General features: G+C 42.8%; 1 long non-coding RNA gene across 5 annotated transcripts; it reads right to left on the minus strand.

The window, feature by feature from the left end:
* Nucleotides 1-301: 301 nt before the first annotated feature.
* Nucleotides 302-9747, minus strand: LOC137424024 (uncharacterized). Of its 5 annotated transcripts, none has more exons than XR_013622718.1 (5): nucleotides 9541-9747; nucleotides 7097-7235; nucleotides 4481-4772; nucleotides 3847-3892; nucleotides 302-2124 (listed from the first exon to the last, which is right to left on the minus strand). It is a non-coding gene; the product is annotated as an uncharacterized LOC137424024 (long non-coding RNA). The 5 variants fall into 5 exon arrangements; XR_013622719.1 differs by lacking the exon at nucleotides 9541-9747 and adding an exon at nucleotides 9107-9254; XR_010983876.2 differs by lacking the exon at nucleotides 4481-4772.
* Between the last annotated feature and the right edge of the window lie 887 nt (nucleotides 9748-10634).

Consider the following 10634-nt stretch of genomic DNA (forward strand, 5'->3'; position numbering starts at 1 on the left):
GAAGTGAATTAATTAAACAGCTCCTGTTTATATGGACATACCTAGCTGGACACTCTAGTGACGTGCACAATCACGTGGTCAGTAACACCTTAACGTGTGTGGATTCCATCATTATTAGCTCGGCTCCTGCATAGCAGGACATGGGTTTTGCAATCACTTCTGTGTGTCAGTTTGTGTGTGTGTGTGCGTGTGTGTGTGTGTGTGTGTGTGTGTGTGTGTGTGTGTGTGTGTGTGTGTGTGTGTGTGTGTGTGTGTCTCGGCCGTAACTTTTTTACCATTTGAATTTTCTCATCAAATTTATCAAATTTTCACCAAAGCTTTATTATGATAATACGGAGAAGGCAAATAACTGTCGGTTATTTGCAAAATAATAGTCATGGAAAATAATAGTCACAAAATAATAGTCATGGAAAATAAGTCACGGAAAATAATAGTCACAAAATAATAGTCATGGAAATAATAGTCACACAATAATAGTCACGGAAAATAATAGTCACAAAATAATAGTCATGGAAATAATAGTCACAAAATAATAGTCACAAAATAAGTCATGGAAAATAATAGTCACAAAATAAGTCATGGAATCGGTCAAAGGTCATTATCACCTAAAATCATCAATTTTCATCCAATTGACCTGAAATTTAAATTTATCATTTGAGTTTTTTAATCAAATTTTCAGCAAAGCTTTATTATGAGAATATGGAGAAGACAAATTAATAATTTGGTCAAAAGGTCAAAGGTCAGCATCACATAAAATCGCCAATTTTCATCCGATTGACCTGAAATTTTAATAATTTGCCTACAGGGGCACATAATTGGTTCACCAATCAAAAGCTAGAAGCTGATTGTTTTTTTTAGACCAAAAGGTCAAAGGTCAAGGTTGCATAAAATCATCAATTTTCATCCGATTGACCTGAAATTTCAATTTACCATTTCAGTTTTGTCATCAAATTTTCAGCAAAGCTTTATTATGAGAATATGGAGAAGACAAATTAATAATTTGGTCAAAAGGTCAAAGGTCAGCATGACATAAAATCATCAATTTTCATCAGATTGACCTGAAATTTTAATCATTTGCCTACAGGGTCACATAATTGGTTCACCAATCAAAAGCTGGAAGCCGATTGTTTTTTTTAGATCAAAAGGTCAAAGGTCAAGGTTCCATAAAATCATCAATTTTCATCCAATGGACCTGAAATTTCAAGAATTTGCATATTGGGTCACAGAATTGGTTCACCAATCAAAAGCTAGAAGATGATTTTTTTTATATCTAAAGCTCAAAGGTCAAGCCTGCTTAAAATCATCAATTTTCATTTTGTATTTCTTTTAAAAACTGTTTTCATTATTTTGAGCAAACAGAAGACGAAGACGTCTGAATACAAATGGACGCAGACGGGCCTTGCATTTTCAGATGCTTTCTAGTTGAGATTATATTGATCTTTGTCACCAAACGATACATTGATTGGCCAACTTTAGTAGTTAGTATCCACATTTATCAAACAATCAAGCAGATATACCACCTTACTCTATGTGATAAAAAATATGATTTTATTTGGAATCTAGCTTGGCTTATTTCAATTTATTTATATTTAATTAATTAGGTATCTTATTTTGTAGTTTAAAGATTCGAGAACGTCCATGAAATTCAGGAATCTAGCAGTTTTGTAAGCATTGACCACCGCGGGTAGGCCTATCCTGTTGAAGCGATGCAGCGCAGCCAAAAGCACGACGCACAGGCCACAAGCTTGCCGAATTGGCGCATTGTTAAACATTAGGCACGGACACGATGCCAGCCCGCTTGTTACACTCGGGTGATCGCCGCAATAAGTGGCATTGCACCAAAAGGCAAGTCCGGGCCTGTGGCGATCGGACGCCATTTTGTGGTGAGTGGGAGGCACCGTGCACAGCGACGCACTCCGTGGTGCTTTCATATAAGTGGAGGACGGAGAATCGACTTGGCAGAGCAAACGTATTGCTTAAACTGAAGCAATAAAGGGGCTTAGGCGGCATTCCAGAAGATTAGGCCCCACAGGGTGGCTCTGCAATAAGGCCCCTCAAGACTCCTCCATTATTCGCTCGTGATGTCACAGTGGAATGAAGGATGGGTGTTTGTGTCTTCACGATCTGCAGGTGCAAATACACTTGAACATCAACAACTTTCATGTGCTGGTCGTGAACTCTAACATGAACTCTCTGATCACCCACAGATCATATTTATCCACCACACCACAGACCACCTTAAATTAGACTATTATTTATTATTGTATACAAAGTCGAGGCTCATGGAGGAGCGAGAACACAGAATGGATCAGGACGTAACAGAAGAAAAGAAAAAGTAGAAAGAAGCAGGGCTGAGGGATGAAATAGAGGGAGACTTGGAAAAATAAGGGATGTTGGGAAGAAAGAGGGCTATGGGACGACACACGGGGTGGACAAGATGGATACAGAAGCAAAGTCTGAGGAAGGCAAAACTGTAAACCTGAAAAGAGGTGAACTTGGGAAGGGTTGATGGGCATTAAAAAGATCATGGTTTTTGATGGTGGATGATCTGAGATGGTGTTAAAGACCTGGAGGGAAGAGTGAGATTGAAGAGAATGTGGAATTTGATTGCATTGGTGGGGGAAAAAAGAATGAACTAGATGGTATTCATGGAATACCGATGACATCATGAATTTACATTCTCTAATAAAATTGCTGCGTAGATCATGCTCAATCAATTTCAAACTGATCAAACCAAGGGTTGTCCCTGTAGAATTATGACGTCATAATTAAGGCACCAATGACGTCATCGTTAACAACACTTATTCCGCATGCGAAGTTATTTACAATGAGCCACATTTCGACTTTTTCAACGGAGCGGTTTCAGAGATATAGAGGTGCAGTGTTTTTCGGTTTTTCCAAGATGTTGCCTGTACCCCGTGACGTATGATGACATAACTATCACAAAAATTATATAGGAGGAGGTGCTCATATGGTGAAAATTTCGTGTCAATCGGACCAGCAGTTGCAGAGAAAAAAATTCACACTGATCAGATCAAGCGTTGTACTTGTCGAATTATGACATCATAATGAAGATACTGATGACATCATCATTAACCTGTTATTCCCCCTGGGGGAGTACTTGACAACGCACCATGTTTCCATTTTTTCCATGGAGTGGTTTCGGAGATATAGAGGTGCAAATGTTTTTCCAACATGGCTTCCATACCACGTGACCTACGACACCATAATTATGAATGAAAAAATTATACAGGCGGAGGCGCTCATATGCTGAAAATTTTGTGTCCATCAGACCGACGGTTGCTGAGAAAATTAATCTTTAAAATGCAGAAACGCACACCACACGTTCGCACGCCACCGATTGCTTAACCCTGATTTTCGCTTCCCGAGCGCAGGGTGATGAGTGGAGGTTTAAAAATGATTCTAGATTTTGGTAGTTTCACCGGAAGGGGGGTTGATACAAAGCACGGACTTGGCAGAGGGTGCAAGAGCAGAAAGGAGGTGGTTGAAGACAGAGAGACCACAACTATTTGTCTATTTGTTTAATCACAATGCCACTATGATGCCATTGCTTATATTGTTATACATTCAAGTCGTGTTCGTGGTGTTTTCATCCATTATTGTTTGTATGAAGCTGTGCTATTGTTTGTGCCGTTGTTGTCCACAACACTACAAAGGTCATGGGACACAATCTTACAGTTGTGAGAATTGTCTTCACGTCTTACTTCGTTACACAACAATATCATCAGTTCAGAGACAAATCGTCAGAAGACACTCATTGCTCATTTTCAAAGCATCGGGTAACCAGAGGAAGGGGCCAACGGAGATCCAGTGGGGAATAATCACCTGTTCGGCAGTTGGGCACCTCCATCAACCATCTGAACTCATCAACCTGTGGGGAAGAACATCATGAAGTGAAAAACTGCAAACGACATCAACCCTGACCATGACTGATCTGGCAGACCATCCAAAACATCGAGAGAGGACATATACCTATTATGTACACACAGGGGTGGAGGTGGGCACCAAATTGAGGAAATAAAAAAGAGACAAGGAAAAGAAGGGCGGATGATAGTAGAGTGAAAAGAAGACATGGGAAGTGTGGAGGACTGGGGAGAGAAGGGAAAAAAGAAGGGAAGGGAAGGGAAGGTTTGTAGTTTTTCGAAATCAGCCAACATGACCACTTTACACAAAAAAGGTGCAAAAACAGATCCTTGCAACGACAGACCAATCAGTCTGCTCCCAATTATTAGCAAGGTCATGGAATCGATCATCGTTTCTAACATCAAATTCCTTCTTCTCCAATGGCTTGCTCTCGGATCATCAATTTGGATTCAGACCAGGTCATTCTACTTCTGGACATGTTGCTTCGGCTGTCGCAACAATGGATGGAGGTCCTCAATGCCAAACAGGAAATCAGAGCTGTCTCCCTTGACATATCACGTGCCTTCGATACGGTCTGGCACCCCACCCTGCTCACCAAACTCTCCTCCTATGGTATCCATGGAAATCTCCACGCATGACTGGCGGACTTCCTCTCTGGTCGCAGTCAACGTGTGGCCCTGAATGGGTTTCTCTCATCTCCTCTTCCTGTTCAGGCTGGAGTTCCCCAAGGTAGTGTTCTGGGCCCTGTGCTTTTTCTGGTCTTCATCAATGACCTCTCCGACTCTCTTGAAAATCCTCTCTATCTCTTTGCTGATGACTCCACTCTCTGCCGCTCCATTCCACATCCCTCAGATCGGCAGGCTGCAGACTCCTCACTCTCTGCAGACCTGGACAAAATCACAGACTGGTCAAACAAGTGCAACATGTCTTTCAATCCTGACAAATGTCACACTCTCACTTTGTCTCTCCGAAAAGACCGTCTGGACAACCCTCCCATCTACTTTCTGCATAAACCTTTCATAAGACTGCATAAACCATCAATTTTCATTTTGTATTTTTACCTCCGCCACCAAAAGTAGATGGAAGTTATGTTTTCACCCCTGTCTGCCTGTTTGTGAACAAGATATCTAAAAAAAAAAAAATTTGGACGGATTCGGACGAAATTTGCAGAGATGTAGCGTATGTGACAAGGATGAAATGATTAGATTTTGGTGAAGATCCGGATTCGGATCGGACTACTCGAATTTTTTAAGTGATTCTTCACCATTGGGGAGATAGGGCCAAAAACGATACATAGCAGGATATCTCAAAAAGTTGTGGACGGATTTGGACGAAACTTGGTGGACCTGTTGCGTGTGCGACAAGGACTAATCGATTCAATTTTGGTGAAGGTCTGAATATGGATTCGGATATGAGAATTATTTAATTTTTAAAGTGATTCTTCACCATTGGGACATCGGGCCAAAAACGATACATAGCAGGATATCTCAAAAAGTTGTGGACAGATTTGGACGAAACTTGGTGGACCTGTTGCGTGTGCGACAAGGACTAATCGATTCAATTTTGGTGAAGATCTGAATATGGATTCGGATATGAGAATTATTTAATTTTTAAAGTGATTCTTCACCATTGGGACATCGGGCCAAAAACGATACATAGCAGGATATCTCAAAAAGTTGTGGACAGATTTGGACGAAACTTGGTGGACCTGTTGCGTGTGTGACATGGACTAATCGATTCAATTTTGGTGAACATCTGAATATGGATTCGGATATGAGAATTATTTAATTTTTAAAGTGATTCTTCACCATTGGGACATCGGGCCAAAAACGATACATAGCAGGATATTTCAAAAGGGTTGTGGACGGATGATTTTGATTAAATGTGATTCTGTATTGTGATTTTCTGGTCTACTTTAGGATACAAAACGTAAACTATTCACCTGGCGGAGGTATGCTCTCTACTGAGTGCCGTTTTAGTTTTTAACTGTTTTCTTTATTTTGAGCATACAGAAGAAGAAAACGTCAGATTCCAAATGGACACGGACGGTCTTTGCATTTTCAGATGCTTTCTCGTTGACCTTGGTCTGGGATGCAGTGTCTAAGCTGTTTAGAGGGACAGCCCTGATAAATCATTCAGATTATCTGACCACACAAAACAATTCTATGAGCAGGATGAGGGATTTTCTAGGCAGATGCTCCTTAAACACCATTGGAAACACTTGTTAAACTGCTTCATTGTCTAGCATTCAAGTTCGTGCGTCTTGAGTAAAGGAAAGTTAAAGTTTTCTTTTTTAAAATACCTGAACTCTTTGGAAGTTCACAAGAGGGCCAGACAAAGAAAGTTGGCCATTGTTCCAAAACAAGACATCCATCAAGTCTAGGCTCGGCACACTGGACAAACGTAGCACCGTTTTATAGGGAATAAACCCCGAATAGAGAACACACACGACTTTTACAAGCCCTCCCGTCACCATGATCCCACCATTCACGAATTAACGCCGTTTCAGATTTACGGTGCAGCCAATCAATCTCGCTTTAAATCCGTGAATGTACAGGAAAAAAACCCGTTTTATAGTTCCACTTTGCACATCAGTAAATGCGCCTCGTTTTTGAACGCTTGGGTCTTGCCCTTTAGGGAGATGATTCTACAAGAGGGTTTCGGGGCTTGGGTCCACTGTCGTAAAGCGTGTTTGAAAAGTCAAAAATGTAGCCATCATGGCAGCTTCACCGACAAAATAAGTAGGCTAGACTCCCTAATATACAGACATCGAGGCTCATGGAAGGGCAGAACAACAAAGGGCGACAGACAGAAAGTTGGACGGAGGGTGGAGCACGAGGACAATAATGGGCGGATGTGCCACAGGTAACGAGAGGAGTTGCAGGTGAAAGGGTGGACTTGGTTTCAGAGGTGGTGTTAAACGGTAGACATAAAATGGGATGGACACCATGACGTGGTGGTGGGCAGCAGACAAAGTGTTGGAGGTAATGGAATGAGAAAACGGACTCGAGAAGACAAAACACAATATTCCACAGACGCGAGATGGCGGGGGACGAACGTGAATGAATGCAGGTGAACGTTAAGCTCAGTCGTGGGGAGAGTAACACCTAACAAGGAAAGGCATTCTGGGTTGCTGTTGATGTTGTTTAGTATGCAGCTTGTTGTTACTGGTTGCATCATTTTTTTTTGGAAGCGTGGCTGCTTTTCCTACCTCCAAATGATGACAGGCTGAGTCAACCCACCTGGTGTTAATCCAATGGACCACCAGAGGTTCAAACTCAAGACCCTAAGATCTCAAGCCAGCCACCTTAACTGGTAAACCATCACCAAGCTTAGGGAATGCATGCAACCTGCAGTGAGTGGGTAAGAAGGAAGGTGTGATGGCAGAAAGAGCAAAACAAGATAAGAAAGCCAATAAAAAACCTGCAAGGTCACATTATTAGTACTACAAAATAACTACATTACTTTGATGTCACTTTGATATCAAAATCATTTTGATATCATGGGGTACTATGTGTAGATCAGTGACAAAAATCAGTTTAACCCATTTTAAATTCAGGCTGTAACAGAACAAAATGTGAAAAAAGTCAAGGGGTGTGAATACTTTCTGAAGGCACTGTATATTGTTAGTTGTCGGATTCGGCCCAGTTGCCCAGTCCGAATCCCGATGAACAGTGTCAAAGCAGCCGCACCGGCCAACTGATCTGCGAGCTCCAAGCAGGGTCTCGGCCCTATTTGCCAAGTTACTGTGATCAGGTGGAACACCTGAGTCAATTGGCTGATGTGCTCGGAATACCATGTGCACGGTTATCAGATTAGCGACACGAGCAATGTTCGTCCGGGCACATCAGCCATCAGCCACCGATGGCTCGTACTGGGCACTAACCGCCACAAAGCCATTTGGTCCTTTAATGATCACTCTGACTCTGGAAAATCCTCTCCATCTCTTTGCTGATGACTCCGCCATCTGCCGCTCCATACCTCATCCCTCAGATCGGCAGTCCGCAGCCTCCTCACTCTCTGCAGACCTGGACAAAATCACAGACTGGGCAAACAAGTGCAACATGTCTTTCAATCGTGACAAATCTCACACTCTCACGATGTCTCTCCGGAAAGACCGTCTGGACAACCCTCCCATCTACTTTCTCAACAATCCTCTTGAAGAAGTTCTGTCACTCAAGCTTTTGGGTCTCACGATCTGCCATGATCTTTCCTGGGAAAACTACATTTCCAAGCTGGCCGCCAAAGCCATTCCAAACTATCCAAAAAAAAGCCATCCAAACTAGGCATCCTCTGTCATGCGAAGTCCTTCATTGGCACTTCTGAGCTCCTCACCACATACAAGGATTTCATCCGCAGCTCAATGGAATACTGCTTTCTCCTCTGGGCTGGTGCTCCTGCCTCACACCAAGCCCGGCTTTACGCGGTTGAAACCAAAGCTTTCAGAATCATTGGAATCTCCTGCGATGAAGCTGATTGTGAGGGCCTTTCACTCACTCACCACAGGCAGGTTGGTGGTCTTTCTGTCTTCTACAGACTCCTCTCCGGCCTTGCTCCTCCAGCTCTCTCTGTGCTCTGTCCCCCAAATATTCCTTCAGGATGCACAACATCTGCCTGCAAACCTCTTATGGTTAAACTGCCAAAATCAAGACTCTCTGCTCACCTTCATTTTTTCATTCCTCTTTTCTCCCACCTCTGGAACAAACTCCCTCACTCTCTTCAATCCCACTCTTCCCTCCAGGTCTTTAAAACAGCTGTTCACCACCATCTCTTATCTTCCCCCATCCAAATTTGATCTTTTCTACCCCCGTTAATTCACCATAAATCCCCCTCCTTCAAATTCCCCTTTCTTTCCTGAAAGTCCTTGTAGTGTCCATCTTGTTTATCCCATGTACTCCGACCCAGCCCTCTCCGTTCCACAGATCTGATATCCCTGGTCTCCACTGTTCTTGCTGCTTCTCTCTCTCCCCCTCCCTTTATTATGGGTTATATGTGTTAGCTCTTACACGAGCCTCGACTTAGTGTACAAAAAAAATAAAAAATAAAATCATTAAAAAGGCCGACCTGCACAGCTGTACTCATGATAGATGATATGGAAGTCTGAGATTGCCCGACCCGGGATACAAAAATAAGTACTGTACATATATCGAAGTAAACTTCATGGTGTGGGTGGGTCGGCTATGAATATAAAAAATGATTCACCCAACCGGAGGGCCAGTACCTCTTTCCTTTCCTGCTGTTTTGTGTCTTTATGTCTTAAACACGAAGTTTTGGTCTTTCGACGCTCCATTAGCACCTTTCCTCCATTGGACCTTCCATATACCGTAGGGCGTAGGGGCTTGTAACGTAGGGGCTCTACAGCCGCGCATTACACTCGCATGTCTTTCAGTGACAGGTTGAACTTCAACTTGAACGCTAATGCCAAGTGTCAACGGGTAGCGCATGCTATCGAGATAGACATAGACCCGAACCTGGATGAGGTTTCCGACAATTAGTACGACTGTACGATAATTTGGAAACACATGAATTTACATCAGACAGAAAGGAGCACCGATCGTGATTTACACAGATGCAGTCCACGTGACCACGTCCGTTTCCCCACCAATTGCGGTCGGCTTGTGGTTAATGAGTGTCCAGGGTGAGTGCGCTGTTTACCTTTGATCACGACGGACCGACAATTCCTTTGACCTTGAAGACGTTACGGTGCTTGGATGTTGGATCACCTTGGCGCCTCTCACGATCGCTCACAGTCGTGCTTGTGTGGAACTCACGGATCACTGATTAATGTCATGGGAATCCCGATGAAATATACGACCAGTCACTCCGAAGCACGTCGAGTGGATCGTTTGTTACGTCACGTGTGCGGTCAACGTGCTCACGCGACATCGCGTGTTTGTGACGCTCCTTGTACCGTGATGGGAAAATCCTGATGACCTGTCGATCACTGCTGGGAATTTAACTTACGGTGGGAAATGATTTTATTGATTCATGTTTAATGAGACAGACAGTACCATTTCCAGGCCGTTTGTTATGTCTTTCGGGTGGCAGGAATCTGGGGTTCGAATCCCGACACAATGTGTGTGTCCTCCACTGGATGGACGTTAAAAGCTGGCCGTCCCATCTGCCAGCACTCATTGGTGAACGTTAAATGGCGACAGTCCAAGATCATTACCAGGACGCTTTACAGACAGAGAACATGGAACATGACCCATGACCATTTCAAGTGTCCCATGAATCCCCAAATCAAACCGTGGGGAACGATGCCTACAGTCACATGAAAAAGTAAGTACACCCCATGAAAAGTTTTGACTTTTTCAACATATTTCAACATACAGCTATTTGATCTTCTTTTCAACAATATTGATAGATAAAGGTGATATAATATAACAAATATCATGAAACATTTACATTTTGTAGTCCATTGTATAATTTAAATAAACATAAATGCAAATTTCGCGTGTGGAAAAAGTAAGTACACCCCTACATTTATCACTACTTCAAATACCTAAAATTAGAATCAGGTGCACCAGCTCAGGTGCAAATGATTAGAACATCGTCAGAGAGGATCTTGGAGGAACCTGTCTTATTTAAACCTCAGACATTTAGTTTGGTTTGCTCTTTGTTGTTGAAATGTGCGGCGTCACCATGCCGAGATCAAAAGATCTCTCCGAGGCCTTCAGAAAGAAGGTTATAGATGCCTACGAGTCTGGGAAGGGATTTAAAAAGATCTCCCAACAATTTGAAATCAA

This window comes from Myxine glutinosa, chromosome 3 (genome assembly GCF_964187855.1).
Source record: "Myxine glutinosa chromosome 3, kmMyxGlut1.1, whole genome shotgun sequence".
NCBI lineage: Eukaryota > Metazoa > Chordata > Myxini > Myxiniformes > Myxinidae > Myxine > Myxine glutinosa.